Below are 17582 nucleotides of genomic sequence, written 5' to 3' on the forward strand. Positions count from 1 at the left end.
TTCTGGTGCGAATGGACCGGAGCCTCCTGCCTGAGGGGAGCAGGTCAAACAGACTGTGTCCAGGGTGAGAAGGGTCAGCTGAGATCCGGGCTGCACGCCGCAGTGTCCTGGAGGTGTACAGGTCCTGCAGAGATGGGAGTCTGCAGCCAATCACCTTCTCAGCAGAGCGCACAACACGCTGCAGTCTCTGTTTGTCCCTGATAGTGGCTCCAGCGTACCACACGGTGATGGAGGAGGTGAGGATGGACTCGATGATTGCAGTGTAGAACTGCATCATCGTCCGTGTTGGCAGGTTGAATTTCTTCAGCTGCCTCAGGAAGTACAACCTCTGCTGGGCTTTCTTGATGACGGAGGTGATGGTGGGCTCCCACTTCAGGTCCTGGGTGAATGTGGTACCCAGGAAGCGGAATGAGTCCACAGAGGTGATGGGGGTGTCAGTCAGGATGATGGGGGGGAGTGGGGCTGTGTGCTTCCTGAAGTCCACAATAATCTCCACTGTCTTCTGGGCATTCAGCACCAGGTTGTTGTGGCTGCACCAGGACACCAGACGTTCAACCTCCCTCCTGTAGGCAGACTCATCCCCGTCCGAGATGAGCCCAATAACGGTGGTGTCATCTGCGAACTTGATTAGCTTGACAGACTGGTGGGTGGAGGTGCAGCAGTTGGTGTACAGGGAGAAGAGCAGAGGAGAAAGAACACAGCCCTGAGGGGAGCCGGTGCTTATAAATAAATATTTGGAAAAGAAACATGTGTAGTTGTAGCAGCAAACAGTGTGTTAAGTGGATGCGTTGTACAAAGGAGCGATGGACACTGAGAAAACTAAAAAAGCACTTTATAAACGAACCCACTTTATCAGCAGGTGATATCTGGTCACCGACAAACAGCTTTCAAAGCCTCTGCTGAGTTTTAGTTCTCAGTGGATGGTTAAACCCTGGGTGTAATTAACTAATGTAACTGTAAAAGGCTTGTTAGAAACCATGAAACACATACCAACTTCTTGATGTTAGAGAACTAAAAATGCTCAAGAATAAGACTATAAAGGCAAGGAGGTGTCCTTTATAAAACCTGTTAATAGCACCTCTAGATTTATGTCATAGTTTATAATACAACACTTGTATTTCAGTAATAGTCTATTTATTTGAATATAGTGGTGTAAAGTTCTTACCGCTTTTTCCATGGAAACTCCACACGAGTCCAGATTTCCGAGGACACAGCTCACATGGGAGTTATCTATGGTACTCCAACACGTTCTCACTCCCAACTCGTCAAATGTGCGACGCATGGTCAGGGTCCCTCTGCTTCACTTCACTTCACTACTCCCCTCGTGTCAAGAATTAACGTGCAGGGCACTCCTATTGAATACTGTTTTGCTCACCTAAACGTTGTTTATTGACGACAACAGATTGCCACGGAAGAGCCTGTTGTCGTTATATTTATATAGGCTATTTTCAAAATCACAGATTAAATTATATAATGTAAACAACTACCTGAGAGAAAATTATAGCAGATAAAATGAATTACAGATTATTACTTTTGTATATTGCATTGATGTTGTGAGTGATGTATGCTGGGTAATGTTACTGCTAGCACTTAGGTGACTTTATTGGACCAGTTTTATAAACTGTTCCTTTTCATAGTTGGAAATCCTTGTACATTTTTAACCTGTGGTTCTTTCTGTTACAGCTTTAACATATCTTCTCCAACTTCTCTCAATACATGCAGTCATTTTACTGTCTGCTTTGGATAATCACGCTCTTACGTATTAAAAAAATAAAAATAAAAAAATCAATAAAACAGAACAACTGTAATATTAGGCAAAACATTTTCGGTGCTTTTAAAGAATACACAGCGACTCCCTTTTTTTGATAAAGTGTTTTTTCATATTAGATCAGCGGCAGTGACGTCATCATACTCGATCATATCACAGGTAACTAAGAATGTGAATCTGTAGATTTTTTTCTTTTATTTTTGTAATTTAAAACAAAAACTACAGAAAGAGTGAGCTCACAAGGTTGCTTTTAGCAGTTCTATGGGTGAAGATTACTAATTTCGTGCAACAGCAAATGACTTAACATTTAAGTGCATATATCTTGCCACACCACATGTGCGGTAAGCTAGCTAAATTAGTTTCTGTTAGCCAATTCAAGAGAACGTGTTGTTATGAGATAACAACAGAAGTGGGCGTGGTTTCTCTGTAGCGTTTATTAGGAGTGAAAGCAAAACCAACCAAACTTATCTGTATGTGACGACATCAACCTGCATCTGAACACAGCCAAGACCAAGGAGATGGTAATCGACTTCAGAAGAACAAAGCGATCTGAGCACTCTACTCTCTACATTGATGGAGAGGAGGTAGAAAGGGTAGAAAGCTTTAAATTCACATCTCGGCCGACCTTACCCGGTCCACAAACATTTCCCACCAGGTAGGGAAAGCACAACAAAGGCTGTACTTCCTCAGGAAACTACGCCAGGCCCAATTACCCCAGAGACTGCTAGTAAACTTCTACTGCTCCACCATTGAGAGCCTTCTGCTGCACACTATGGTTCAACTGCTGCACTGTGGAGGACAAGAGGAAACTGCAGCGGGTGGTGAGAGCAGCAGAGCAGGCAATTAGCACTTCACTAACCCCCCTCAGAGACATTTATACTGGCAGACTTCAGCAGATATCGAGTATCATCATCAAAGACCCCTCGCACCCTGGACACTCCCCCCCCCCCCCCCCCCCACCCTTCCCTTTGGTAAATGCTACAGGTCCATCAGGTCGAATACAAACTCAACAGAAGTTTTTACCCACAGGCTGTTAAACATGGCCTACCTCCTGATTGGAGGTTAACTGCACTGCCAATACTCATGGACATTACATCTTATTTATAATCCGTATTTCTATTTATACTTTAATGCAACCAACATTCCTACCTCTTTAAACTGTATTTATTATAACTTTATTTAGTATAGTGGCAACAGCACCCCCCCAACACACACACACTCAATGTGCAATACCACTGATCACACTGCACCTCTCAATGCACCTGCTCCTCAGATGGCATGTAAATGTATGTGTATATATATGTAAGCCTGAATGTGGAAATATGTGTGTGTATGTATGTATGCATACATATATGTATATATGCATATATGTATGTATGTGCGTGTATGTTTGTATGGGTGTATCCATATGTTTGCAGGTGTAACTTGTACATATCTTTCTTGTGTAAATATAAATTTGTCTGTGTTATTGTGTAGATACTTACGCTATTGTGTAGTTCACACACATGGAGAAATGCCAAACTGCGTTTCACTGTTCTTGTAACAGTGACAATAAAAAGCTATTCTATTCTATTCTCTTACGTATTAAAAAAAAAACTAATAATAAAATCAATAAAAAGAACAACTGTAATATTAGGTAAAACATTTTCGGTGCTGTTCAAGATTACACGGTGACACCCTTTTTTTTTTTTTAGTGTTTTTTCATATTAGATCAGCGGCAGTGTCTGCAGAATTTTTTCTTTTATTTTTGTAATTTAAAACACAAAAAATACAGAAAGAGTGAGCTCACAAAGTTGATTTTAGCAGTTTTATGGGTGAAGATTAGCAATTTCGTGGAACAGCGAATCACTTAACATTTAAGTGCATATATCTTGCCACACCACATGTGCGGTAAGCTAGCTAAATTAGTTTTTTGTTAGCCAATTCAAGAGAACGTGTTGTTATGAGATAACAACAGAAGTGGGCGTGGTTTCTTTGTAGCGTTTATTAGGAGTGAAAGCAAAACCAACCAAACTTACCTGAATGAAGGTTTTAAAACAAGCTCCTCAACCATACCAACTGATATCTCTGCTTAACTTAAAACAATTTTAAATCTTTTTTTCTGTCAAACAACATAAACCAGAGGAAAACAGTGCTCGTGAAGACGTGAAGGCAAAGGATGTCGGGGAAAAGGTAAAGTGAAAACTATCTGCGCTACAGCTGGCCATATTATATACTGCAAAAACACAAGTATGATCTGCACAAGTAATTATATTTAATGAAAAGCCAGAAAATATGTTTGTCTTATTCAGTTTTTGTATGCAAATAATAAGAATGAAGAATGAAGTTAAATATTTTCAGCATAATCATAGAATGAGGAAAAATAATTTTTTTCTGTTTTGTTTTGACTCCGTATCAGCCGAGATAAATCAACATACAGACAGTATTGTTTTGTCTTATAGAAAGGAGCAACAGACGGCCTTATGCCGCTACATCACAGACACCCTGACCTACATCCACACAGTGACAGGATTCTGTGAGGGGTTCTCTAAATGGCTGCTGTGGACAGAGACTGAGTTAGACACCTTGATGGATATCAAAGATGGCATTGACGCACTAGACCTGAAAATCACACATGTTTACAATTCAGAGGAAAAATGCAAGACCTTTCTGAAATTCATAAAGAACAAAGTAAGTGCAGATAGCAGGCGGGAAAAGCTGGAGAAGGAGCTGACTGAAGTGTTGGAGTACGTTTTGAGAGGCCAGGAGAAACTCGAGCCTTTCTTGGATGCAGTGGAGAAGCTGGCAGTCACCTCACTGCAAGTATTTAGAGAAAACCAGGAGTTACACCTGCCTGAAGGGATCAGACTTGAACATATTCAGTCTGTCATCAGTGCTGCACAACAAATCTGCCCTCTGCTGCTGGAGTTTAAAAGAGATTCAAAAGTCTTCTTCCTCCCCAAACTTGAGAATGTGGATGTGCTGGCATATCAGCTGGACAGATACATAGTGACCACCCAGATAATCCATGAGAAGCTGGAGGAAAGGTAACATCTAATAAAGAGCACATTTTGTTTTGAAGCAAGAACACATAAGAAGTGTAACTGTTTCTTCCACAGTGCCATAAATGATATCTAGCTGAAGAGCACAAAGGCCGTGGTAGACTTGAATGTGGATTTGTCTGAGGCTGGCATACAAGGTATGCTTCATCATATTTATCTGCTTGAAGAAATCAGGTAAGTCTATCAGTACACAGCATCACTCACAAATCTTTATCTGTCAGAATAATATCTGAAATTCCATATCTCTAAAGTGAGGCGTTTATGATGCTATTTATGGTCATGTGAGAGATTTAAAGAAACCATTGTGAATCAGTGGGTCAGCAAAATAAATAGATTGTTTTTAAGTTTAATAAGGATTTTTGTCAAAACATTACCAGGTTAATTTTGTACCTCAAAAAATTGAAAAAAGAAAAGATTGTAGAACATTAACAAATGCACCATAAATGAACAGCTGGATGTTTTCACTAATACTAGTGGTCCAACTAGAACTTAGCTCACAATAAAAGAATCTATCAAATTATTGCAATTAAAGAAGAAAATGCAGTTCTCTTTGTTTGTTTGTTTTTAAACTTTGGAATTATTTTTCAACAAAGACTACAAATGGATGGTTGTTGGCAAACACCTACTGGAAAGGTTGTTACCATCAGATGTCAACTGCACACTCTCAGTGAAGGGGTGATTCTTCAGCCCCTTTAGTTGCTCCAACCTCTTTTGGTGCACTTGCTTGGGATGTGAGCCAGTAGTGCCTTCTTTTCACATCGCATTGTTTCCATCCTTTACTAAAATAAGGTTTTTAGTCTAACTTTAATTTTGGCATTTTCAGGATGGACCCAAACTTCCGAATGGTGTTCATGTTCAAGGAAAAGGCTGGTGAGGATTTCATCAGTAAGTTTGAAGAACACCAGCCCAGGATGTTGAAGTTCCTAGATGAGCTGGAGCAGTGTGCTGTTCAGCTAGACAAGATGAGTAAGGGTTCAAAGATCTCCAGTGTGGCAGGCAGTTCAGCAGGGGCGATTGGTGGTGTGCTGTCCATTGTTGGCTTGGCGTTAATTCCTGTAACAGCAGGAGCATCACTAGCATTGACAATGACTGGTGTTGGGCTGGGAATCACCAGTGGTCTTAACAGTGCTGTGACCACTGGAGCAGAGATGAAAGTTAATCATAAGCATCAAACAAAAGCTGGTGAAGTTTTCAAGAACTTCATGGAAGATGTACAGAGTCTTCAAGATTGTCTGCAAAAAGTGACCGATCAACGAGTGTGTGGAATAGAAACAAGTAAGGTAGAGATGGCTGTGGGAGTAAGCAGGATTGCATCTAAAGTTTGGACTGTTGGAAAGGGCACTTTTGATTTAGTTACTGATGCTACCTCTGCTGCCAAAGTGTTTCCGAGTGCTGGTAAAGTTTTGGCTCAGGAAGGAAAAGCATTACGTAATGCAAGCAGGCTGGCCTCAGATATCCCAGATATTGGTGAGGCAGCTCTCAAAGGATCTCTTGCTCTCTCTCAAAGACATCAAGGGGTGGGATCATCGCTCTCAATGATCTCTTCCTTGGCATGGATATTTTCTTCATCTACAGAGACGGCACCAGTCTGGCAAAAGGCTGTGAGGCAAAAGTTTCCCAGGTCATCCAAGCCAGAGCTGCACTTTGGAGCTCAGAGATCGACTCATGGCAGAAGATTTGTGACTCTCTGAAGAAAGGTCTTCGAAAATCAGAGAAAAACAAAGGCATCCTGGAAAGTCCATTTTATCCTGAGACAACAAGCTAAATCTCCATAGAAACAGAAGGTATAATCTCTGAATACAGAGATTACTGCATTGTATGTACTAATGAAATTCCTTATTGTTTACTACAATTAATGCACAAAGGAAGTGAGATCAAATTTCATAATTCATTATGCTTTACCATATAAACAGTTACTGTTTCAATTTATATATATATATATATATATATATATATAAGATAAGATAAGATAAGATAACCTTTATTAGTCCCACACGTGGGAAATTTGTTTTGTCACAGCAGGAAGTGGACAGTGCAAAAGTTATGAGGCAAAAATTAGAATACAATAAGAATAAATACAGTACACAACTGTACAGAATAGAATAAAATACTATATACAGTAGAATAAAATAAAATAAATATACAATAAGATAAAAATAGAATACAAATACAAATACTATATACAACTGAGTAAAAATACAACGATGACAGAAAGGATTATTGCACTTAGTATTATTGCATATGTATGGATGTGTGTGCTTGATCAGTTAAAGTCTTTATTATGGAGTCTGACAGCAGTGGGGAGGAAAGACCTGCGAAATCTCTCCGTCCCACACCGTGGGTGCCGCAGTCTCCCACTGAAGGAGCTGCTCAGTGCTGTCACAGTCTGCTGCATGGGGTGGGAGATGTTGTCCAACAGGGATGACAGCTTAGCCGCCGTTCTCCTGTCACTCACCACCTCCACTGGGTCCAGAGGGCATCCTAGAACAGAGCTGGCCCTTCGGATCACCCTGTTCAGTCTCTTCCTGTCCCCAGCAGAGATGCTGCCGCCCCAGCAGACCACACCATAAAAGATAGCAGAAGCCACCACAGAGTCATAGAAGGTCTTCAGGAGTGGGCCCTCCACTCCAAACGACCTGAGTCTCCGCAGCAGGTACAGCCTGCTCTGCCCTTTCCTGTAGAGGGCGTCTGAGTTATGAGTCCAGTCCAGTCTATTGTTCAGATGAACACCAAGGTACCTGTAGCTGTCCACAGCCTCAATGTCCATACCTTGGATGTTCAGTGGTTGCAGTGGAGAATGCTTGTGCCTGCGGAAGTCTACCACCAGTTCCTTGGTTTTACTGGCGTTGATCTGGATAGATATATATATATGAGGTTTTCTCTCCATTACTTACCTTACATTATACTTACTACACTTTAACGAAAATATCTGTTCTTTCTAATCCTTACTGTTTCAAAAAAGAAAAGAAAAGAAAAAGACTTGTTATTTGGTGTTTTTGGTGAAGATGTAGTAGATTTAGTTTAGATGCAGCTGTGAAGGAAAAATAAAAAAAAAAAAAAAAAAAAGAAAGAAAGAAAAAGCTTTTGATTGTACTAATATTATTTTATTATTACATTAATATACCCTTTACTTTTTCACTTTTACTCAAAGTACAGATGCATTTTTTGGAGTAGTAAAGTATTTTAGCACAAACATCTGTACTTCTGTTTAAGTAAAGAATATCTGTACTTTTGCCACACCTGCCTGTGGATAGTCGCCCCTTCTCTCTCTAACTTTGAAGCTATCAGTCTCCCTCATTTATTCTGTGATTAATGTTAATTTTAGCATATAAATTTGTTTTATATAAAGAGGTGTGTTGTGTTCTTAATTTGTTGTAGTTTATTCTTGTACAAGTGCATAGTAAAAAGACAACATATAGATAAAACACATGTTAATATGGATATAAACATGGATAATCTTTATCAATTGAATTACATTTTTCTCAAATTAAGACACATTTTGTTTGTAACAAAAAAAGTGGACAATAAAGTTATTTTGACAACTGAATCTGAATCTCTTGTCTGTGTTTTTAATCTTCAGTGACTTATCTGAGAAAATAAGGAAACGGTAGATATATTAATCCTTTACTTCATCACCCTGCATCTAGAGAGCACACTGGTGAGTTTCCTGCTCCTGCTTCTCATTCGTTACAGACACCTTAAGCATTTTAGATCAGGAACCTTATTTGTTGTGTAACTGTCTCAAACCTCGAGCTGTTAGCACCGCTATGATCACAGCTGGTTTAACAACATTGTTGCTGCTGTTGGCTGGTACCATCTTATCCACAGAACAATATGGGATAATGTCACTGAGTCACCATTCGGATATTTACAGATTCAAATACATGCTTATGTATTAGTGATGGGATTTCCGGCTCTTTTTAGAGAACGGCTCTTTCAATTCAATTCAATTCAATTCAATTCAATTCAATTTTATTTATATAGCGCCAAATCACAACAAAAGTCGCCTCAAGGCGCTTCATAGATACAGAGAAAAACCCAACAATCATATGACCCCCTATGAGCAAGCACTTTGGCGACAGTGGGAAGGAAAAACTCCCTTTTAACAGGAAGAAACCTCCGGCAGAACCAGGCTCAGGGAGGGGCGGCCATCTGCTGCGACCGGTTGGGGTGAGAGAAGGAAGACAGGCTAAAGACATGCTGTGGAAGAGAGACAGAGGTTAATAACAGATATGATTCAATGCAGAGAGGTCTATTAATACATAGTGAGTGAGAAAGGTGACTGGAAAGGAAAAACTCAATGCATCATGGGAATCCCCCGGCAGCCTACATCTATTGCAGCATAACTAAGGGAGGATTCAGGGTCACCTGGTCCAGCCCTAACTATATGCTTTAGCAAAAAGGAAAGTTTTAAGCCTAATCTTAAAAGTAGAGATAGTGTCTGTCTCCCGAATCCAAACTGGAAGCTGGTTCCACAGAAGAGGGGCCTGAAAACTGAAGGCTCTCCCTCCCATTCTACTCTACTTTCGGCTCCGAACCGGCTCTTCAGGTTGTTTTGTTGCTTTAATTAATTTATTATTAACAATAATATAAAATTATGCACAAAATGAATTACTAATGTAAAAAAAGGGGTTTTATTTATATATGTTTATATATAAATATATGCGGTGGCCCCTAGAGACAAAACACGTACAAACTCCAAAACACATTTCTAGCATGAACTGAACTTCCAAAACAGAGCTACCTAGATCACTTAAATTACACAATTGAAAGCATGACAGCATATGTGTATTGTTTGTGTATTTATACACAGGCACTCATATATATTCAAATAATTTTAAAAAAAAGTTCATTTACCTGTTACTACCACACACCAAATCCGGTCGTTGGTACTTGCTGGCTTGTGTAGCCACTAGGTAACAAAAGCTCAATACTGCGCCTAGCATCCTGGAGCACTTGTGTTGTGTTTTGTACGTGTTTTGAGTTTTTATGTGCTTCTGAGTTTTTACGTGTTTTGGAGTTTTTACGTGCTTTGTCTCTAGGGGCCACCGTAAATATACTTTTATTTATTCACTCCACAGAAAATGTAATAAATCATATAATACAAAAACCAACTATTCACATTTCAACTTTTAACTATTTAAATTTTCAGCTTTTTCCCTTTAAATAAATTTAAAGTGAAACAACACAAAACACTGCAAACCACAGTGAAGCGGAAAAAAGTGCGAGAGGGTGCGAGAAAGAAAAAAAACACCCCACGGCTCGCGATAAGGAGTCGGCTCGCGTCGTTCACGTCAAAGATCCGGTTCTAAGAGCCATTTTGCTGTGATATAATGAGTGGTCACGGTCACATAGCTTTCTGTTGACCTGGAGGTCCACCCATTTGTAGTTGGGCCCCAGTAGCTTTTGTAGTAGCTTTTGTAATAGCTTTAGCCCGGTCGGATTGGGCAGCGAAGGGCTGCTTAAATGCCGCAAACTCCTCTGCTCCTCCACTTGGACCGCCAGCGCTGGCCATAACTATCGCTTGACAGACTGACTATGCGCACCATACACATGCTTTTTTTCCTTCTTTTTCGAATCTTCGGATCACATGCGTGCCGATCCGTGGAGTGGGATCGGTTCGGGTTACGGATAAACCGTGATCCGTTGCACCACTATTTATATGATTCAGTGAAATAATTTACTCCAAATCCTCCTTGGCCATGCCTCTGCTTAAAATTGATCTGAAATGGTAAAACACTTACTCCCATTCTCTAAACCAAATTCTCAGTGTCCTGAGCTTTTTAATAAATCACTCTTTTTGCAAAACATTGAACAGCTTTTGCTAAATTTGACACAATTTAGTAACTCAGTAACTCAGTGTAAATCATTAAAACCACTGTGACTCATTTAAGGCACATGTGCACAGTGACAGCCAGGTTGAGTCAAAGGTTGAAACCAACAAAGCATAGAAACAATCTGAAAATACAGTGGCTTGCAAAAGCATTCGGCCCCCTTGAACGTTTCCACATTTTGTCACATTACAGCCACAAACATGAATCAGTTTTATTGGAATTCCACGTGAAAGACCAACACAAAGTGGTGTACACGTGAGAAGTGGAAGGAAAATCATACATGATTCAAAACATTTTTTACAAATAAATAACTGAAGAGTGGTGTGTGCGTAATTATTCAGCCCCCTGAGTCAATACTTTGTAGAACCACCTTTTGCTGCAATTAGAGCTGCCAGTCTTTTAGGGCAGCGGTCCCCAACATTTTTTGCGCCACGGACCGGTTTATGCCCGACAATATTTTCATGGACTGGCCTTTAAGGTGTCGCGGATAAATACAACAAAATAAAACTAGTACCGGTACCGAAAAAAAGAAGATTTATTCATAACACACTTGAAAAGACCCAGGAAAACAGAGTTAACGATAAAAACGATAACAAAATAACGCTGAAAACCGATAAAAACCCTGAAAACCATACATTTCACACCTGAGCCTCAACTCTCGCGGCCCGGTACCGGTCCGAGGCCTGGGGGTTGGGGACCGCTGCTTTAGACAGTGCACCTGAAGATCAGGAAGGCCAAGGGACTCAGCGTCTCTGTTGTGTAAACACTCCAGGGATTGGGGTAATGTGGGTGACTGTGTAGTGTAGTTGGTGTAATAGTTTTCTATTCCAAACAAACTCACTGCCTTGCTGTGGTCCTGCAGTGTATCCAGTAATGGTGACATGGGATAGGACAACGGCGGTAGGTCATCTGGGTTTCCACTCCACTTCCTTATTTCATACGGGTCCACATTACCGATGCACACAATTTTTTCAAAGTACCGTCTCTTGGCGTCTGGGCGCCTCAATGCACTGCGGCGTGACGTCAACTCCAAAGCCCTATTCCTCTCCAACATCAACTGAACTATCGAAGGCTGAAGGTATCTCCCGTCTAACCTATGCTGCCCAGTCACAACCTGTAAGTCAATTAACAAATTCAAAAATTCAAATTCAAATTCAAATTTTATTTGTCACGTACACAGTCATACACAGTACGATATGTAGTGAAATGCTTGGACAACTGCTCATGACCTAAAGAAAACAAAAAAGGAAAAGGCTATGAATAAGATAGGAAATAAATATGAAAAATTAAAAAGGGTAAATTTAACTAGGAAGGAATAAAATATAAATTAAGGTTAAAAATGAAATAACTGTACAACACAAATTAGAATGAAGGGTAAATTTAACTGGGAAGAATAAGATAAAATATATAAATTAAAGTTGAAAATAAAATAACTGTACAACAAAATACACAATATAGAACTATATAAGAATGTATGAAGAAATCTAAATATAAATAAATATATACACAATAACAGCAGCTGTACAAGTATTAACCGGAAATGAAGAATATAGTGACCAGTGTTGTGCAAAACCAAAGTCCAGAAAGTCCAGTGTGTGTGTAAGAACCATATGTGTGGGTCAGTACTGTGTGGTGGTGTGATTGAGAGACCGTATCACCTGTGGGAAGAAGCTCCTCCTCAGTCTCTCTGTGTTGGTCTTCAGGGAGCGGAATCGCTTTCCTGACCTCAACAGAGAGAACAGTCTGTTGTTGGGATGGCTGAGGTCCTTCACGATCTTCCTGGCCTTGGTCCAGCACCGCCTGCTGTAGATTGAGTGCAGGTCAGGGAGCTCGGAGCGGATGGTGCGCTCAGCTGACCGCACAACCCTCTGTAGAGCTCGTCTGTCCTGCATGGTGCTGTTCCCGAACCAGGTTAAGATGTTTCCCGCCAGGATGCTCTCTATGGTGCACGAGTAAAAGTTCCTGAGCACCTTGGAGGGCAGTTGGAAGTCTCTCAAGCGTCTGAGGTGGTAGAGACGCTGTCGGGCCTTTTTCACCACAGTGTTGATGTGACAGGACCATGACAGGTCCTGCGTGATGTGAACTCCGAGGTATTTGAAGCTGTAACAAATTATTATACAATTTTTTATGGAAAAATAAAACTCACTACTTGCGTAAATCAGTAGCTTTAAATTCATATGATAAAGGAGGTATAAATGTTATTGATTTCGGTGCTCTTAACAACACCTTTAAAATAAACTGGATTAAAAAGTATTTAAAAAAATCCCACTTCTATCTGGAACTTTATCTCACATCATGTGTTCTCTAATTTAGGCAGCCTTAACTTCCTACTGCTCTGCAATTATAGTATTACACAAATACCACTGAAACTTTCTCACTTTCATCAACAAATTCTTTTGGCATGGGTGCTGATTTACAAACACAATTTCTCTCCACAAAACTGTTTTATTTGGAATAACTGCAATATTATTAATAAAAATAAAACTCTTTTTTAAAATAACTGGTTTAATAATGGAATAATCTTGGTTAGTCAGTTATATAGAGAAGATGGACTCTTTTATAATTACTCTGAGTTCCTCAGGAGATACAATGTACCGATAACGCCTAAATAATTCTCAATAGTGTTCGATGCCATTCCATCTGGTCTGTCCATGTTACACAGATGCTCCACTACAGGTTACTCCCCCGGATGTGTTACATTCTTCTCTTGGCAATGTTTGCTTTTCCTCTCATAAGTCTATAAATACCAAAATAAGATCTCTCTTTCAGGATGCAATGGTCTCTGTTCCATCAACCATATTTTATTGGGCCAATTTTGTAACAGATATTGAATGGAAAAAAGTTTGGACTTTACCACAAAGGTTTTTCTTAACAAACAAAATTAAAGAGATTTCCTTTAAGTTGATTCATAAGTTTTACCCTACCAAACAATATTTGTCCAAAATTTATGGCTGAAATAAATGTAAATTGTACCTTCTGTCAAGAGCAACCTGAAACAGTTTCTCATCTGTTTCGGTCATGTAAATTTACATGTAAATTCTGGAAGGATTTCCACAAGTTTATTACTGACTTTGTTCTCCCTAATCTTCAACTATACTATAAGGATGTTATCTTTGGCTATTATAATTTTAAAGACAAGGACAATGATGCTTTCTTCTTTATAAATTTGGTTTTATTTTTGGCAAAATTTCATATACACAAAAGCAAAGTCCTCGGCAGAAAGCCTGAACTTCTTGTATTAAAAATGGAACTTGCACAATATATAAGGACAATCTCCTCATCAAAAAACACTAAGGCTCTCAAGACTGTTAACATCTATAACCGACTGAAAGTGCTAACTTGATTTTGGCTCTTGCAAACTTTTGTTTATTTATGTTCCCCTTAATTTATTTTATTTTTTGTACTCACTTTTGTCTCACTGTCCTTTTCCCTCTCTCTGTTCCTCATTGTACTACCACAATGTCATCTTTTATGTGATTCCTGTTTTACTTGACTGTATGTCTAAAATGTGATAAATAAAGTTAAGAAAAAAGAAAGAAAAAAAAACATCAACTGAACACATCGTGCCACAAAACACAGCAACACACTTCCTCCACACTGGGTGTGAGTGGAGCCCTCTAGTGGGCTACTTAATAAACACTCATAATTGCAATTATCATAGTCACATTAGGAGCAATGTTAGACTGTTTTTTAGTGCTAAGTGTAATTTACATTAAATAGCAATTAATATGAATTACTGAAATAATTTACTCCAAATCCTCCTTAGCCACAGTTTATCTGAAATGTTAAAACACTTCCCATTCTCTGAACCACATTCTCAGTGTCCTAAGCTTTTTTAATAAATCACTCTTTTTTGCAAAACATTGAACAGTTTTAATCATGTCTGTGAAGGTTCTCAGTCATCCATGTTAAACACAATTTACAATTTAGTAACTCAGTGTAAATCATTAAAACCACTGTGACTCATTAAAGGACATGTGCACAGTGACAGCCAGGTTGAGTCAAAGGTTGAAACCAACAAAGCATAGAAACAATCTGAAAATACAGTGGCTTGCAAAAGCATTCGGCCCCCTTGAACTTTTCCACATTTTGTCACATTACAGCCACAAACATGAATCAGTTTTATTGGAAGTCCACGTGAAAGACCAATACAAAGTGGTGTACACGTGAGAAGTGGAAGGAAAATCATACATGATTCAAAACATTTTTTACAAATAAATAACTGAAGAGTGGTGTGTGCGTAATTATTCAGCCCCCTGAGTCAATACTTTGTAGAACCACCTTTTGCTGCAATTAGAGCTGCCAGTCTTTTAGGGCAGCGGTCCCCAACCTTTTTTGCGCCACGGACCGGTTTATGCCCGACAATATTTTCATGGACTGGCCTTTAAGGTGTCGCGGATAAATACAACAAAATAAAACTAGTACTGGTACCGAAAAAAAGAAGATTTATTCATAACACACTTGAAAAGACCCAGGAAAACAGAGTTAACGATAAAAACGATAACAAAATAACGCTGAAAACCGATAAAAACCCTGAAAACCATACATTTCACACCTGAGCCTCAACTCTCGCGGCCCGGTACCGGTCCGAGGCCCGGGGGTTGGGGACCGCTGCTTTAGACAGTGCACCTGAAGATCAGGGTCTGAGTGGAGCCCTCTAGTGGGCCACCACACAATTAACCTGACAAATGTCACAGATTAAATATTAACTGTTTATTTCCTGGTTTGTTATCTACTACACATCTGTTTAACCGTCACCAGTTAATCTGTGACACCAGTTAATCTGGAACACCAGCACATGAGTTTGCACTCTTCCGTGAGAGTAATATTCCAGCGTGCAAAGTAAAGACAGCAGACAGTGTGAGGAGAGGTTCTGGTTCGGTTGTTTTGGAAAATCACTCAAGATAAGGTAAGGTTCGTTCATTTAAATTCGATTCTAAGCTTGATAAAAGTCTGATAAAACCAATGCCTGCAATTACTGTCATGAAAGGTCCCTGGAAGGCAGAATTTCCAAGGTTGCAGGCCAAAACCGCAAGAATTACATCTTATATTAAACCGGCTGCAGCCTCTGCACCTGTTACATGAGTTACATGTGCAAAATGCCTGATGATGTTTTGTTAATTCCTGCTGTTTGGGATGCTATAGTCCTCTTATTAGGGATGTTTTTGTTTTCTTCAATGTGGAGCAGTGGCTTTACTCTGAGCCCTTCCTGGATGGCTGAACTCCTCACCCTATGTCTAAGGGAAAAAGCTCATTTATGCTGTTTGAGTCAGTATTCTCATTCTTTTGGTCACTACCCAAAGCTTGTGGCTATAGGTGAGGGTAGGAATGTTGATCGGTTGGTAAATTTATCTTCACCACAGCTGACCAGTACAGTGTCTGTATCCCTGCAGCCCCAGCACCAATCCGTCTGTTGATCTCCCACTCATTTTCTCCACTCACTTGTGAACAAGACCTCGATATACCTAAACCACTGCAACATCTGCAATATATAGAAACAGAACCATGAGCTATGTGCAGTGGTGGTCCTAGCCTGTTTGGCGCCCTGGGCGAACACCCCCCCCCCCTCCTCCTACACACACACACACACAAAACCTGTTAAGGATTGTAACATAAAACTGGTGTATACACACACACACACACACACACACATGAAGAGAGAGAGAGTATGCATAGTATGCAAACGGCTATCAAACAGCCATCATAATTCGTCATACAATGAGAACAGGACAAATCAACAATTGACAATGACTAATTAATATTAAAATCTGTAACATAATGTATTGTTTAGAGTTTAGTCTGTTACTGTTGCTATTTTTACCATTTCTTCTTGGAGCAACTGTAACCCACATAATAGATGCTGCCCTCTCCTCTCTGCACCGCAAGCAGCAGGCGCACCTCGCAAACGAAGGGCGCCCTTACTCCCAGCAAATGGGCGATAGAAAACCGATCGGTGCTTATGCCATTCCCAATATGCGCTGGCATGACGTCGGGGCAGCATGAGTACGAGTATTTTATTTTATTTTTTGCCGATGCCTGTGATGCCGCCCCCCACCACGATGCCACCTCGGGCAACCGCCCGTGTCGCCCGTATCTAAAACCGCTACTGGCTATGTGTGTTGTGCATCTGCTAGGGCAGATCTTTACCGAAAAAAAAAAGCAGAGTGCATGCCATTAACAAAATACCGCAGCACTTTCTTTCACACTGAATGAGTCAGATATCAAACAGACCAAAAGAGGGCAATTTGGTCTTACAGGTTAGGAAACCTATTAGCTGAGAGCAGCACATATTTTCCCCATAAAACTATGAAAATAATCAGTGACAAAACGCAGCTGTGGCAGAGTCAAACAGCCACCGGAACAAGTCTGACTTATTGCCAGTTGTTACCTCCCCCCCTCACCACCATGGTGGGGGCAACACCAGACAACCTAAGCTAATGAACGAGAGGGACAACAGCGAGGTTAATAGTCAGACAGGATTTATTCATCATTTACCATGCCTTGACAATAAAATACTTGACAAAAGAAAAAATGCGGGGGCGGAGGACCAGGCGGTTGAGCCAAATCAAAGAAATTCACAAAATGAAAAGAGGCCAACACTCTCCCTAAAGTCTAAATAAAACAATAAACAAAACAAAAGGCCTGCCTAGCTGCTTGACAAAAAGGTCTGCCGCCCCATGCCAATAGACACGTGCCATTTTACTTTGAATTGGCCAATAGGTGGAGGCCTGACACCTGAAAGATAAGAGCTACAGAAAAACAACAGGGCTGCGTATCATGGCATGTAACACAGTGAAGCTCTTGCAATGGTTGCATAAGGATCGAATAAGGACCGAATGGCTCGTATGACAGCTCACATTCAAATTAAAATACATACACAGTACAACATGAAGTGAAATGTTTATTGCTGTGCAATTCCGGATCACTAAAAATACAAAA

The 17582-nt window shown here is 40.1% G+C and overlaps 1 pseudogene across 1 annotated transcript; it reads left to right on the forward strand.

Annotated features, from left to right (window-relative positions):
* The first annotated feature begins 4058 nt into the window (after positions 1–4058).
* On the forward strand, positions 4059–6716 carry LOC146711917 (uncharacterized; annotated as a pseudogene). Its single transcript, XR_014920301.1, has 3 exons — positions 4059–4794; positions 4867–4983; positions 5633–6716. The product of XR_014920301.1 is annotated as an uncharacterized LOC146711917 (transcript).
* The last annotated feature ends 10866 nt before the right edge of the window (positions 6717–17582 follow it).

The sequence above is a fragment of the Copadichromis virginalis genome, linkage group LG4 (genome assembly GCF_057382275.1).
Source record: "Copadichromis virginalis isolate Kocher_CV1m ecotype Utaka linkage group LG4, C_Virginalis_male_GT1.1, whole genome shotgun sequence".
Lineage (NCBI taxonomy): Eukaryota > Metazoa > Chordata > Actinopteri > Cichliformes > Cichlidae > Copadichromis > Copadichromis virginalis.